The sequence below is a fragment of the Geospiza fortis genome, unplaced genomic scaffold (genome assembly GCF_000277835.1).
Source record: "Geospiza fortis unplaced genomic scaffold, GeoFor_1.0 scaffold125, whole genome shotgun sequence".
In the NCBI taxonomy this organism is placed as follows: Eukaryota; Metazoa; Chordata; class Aves; order Passeriformes; family Thraupidae; genus Geospiza; species Geospiza fortis.
In genome coordinates this window covers 1050499-1050718 of record NW_005054479.1, presented here as the reverse complement: position 1 = coordinate 1050718, position 220 = coordinate 1050499, and positions in this window count along the sequence as shown.

The window sequence follows — 220 nt, the reverse complement described above, 5'->3', positions numbered from 1 at the left end:
TACACTTATTGTCTCCTTGAAATAAAGGCAATGCCCTTAGTGTATAGAGGCTTTTTAATTTATTTTTTAAAATGAAATTACTCACTATCCTTCAGCCATTAAGAACTCCTGCATAAATCATGCCTTATATCCATGCCTTCTATCAGTGCTCGCACTTAAGCTCTTCTCAGCTCTCCCTGAAGCTGAGAGGATGCATATAAAGATATTCTTAACCTGAATT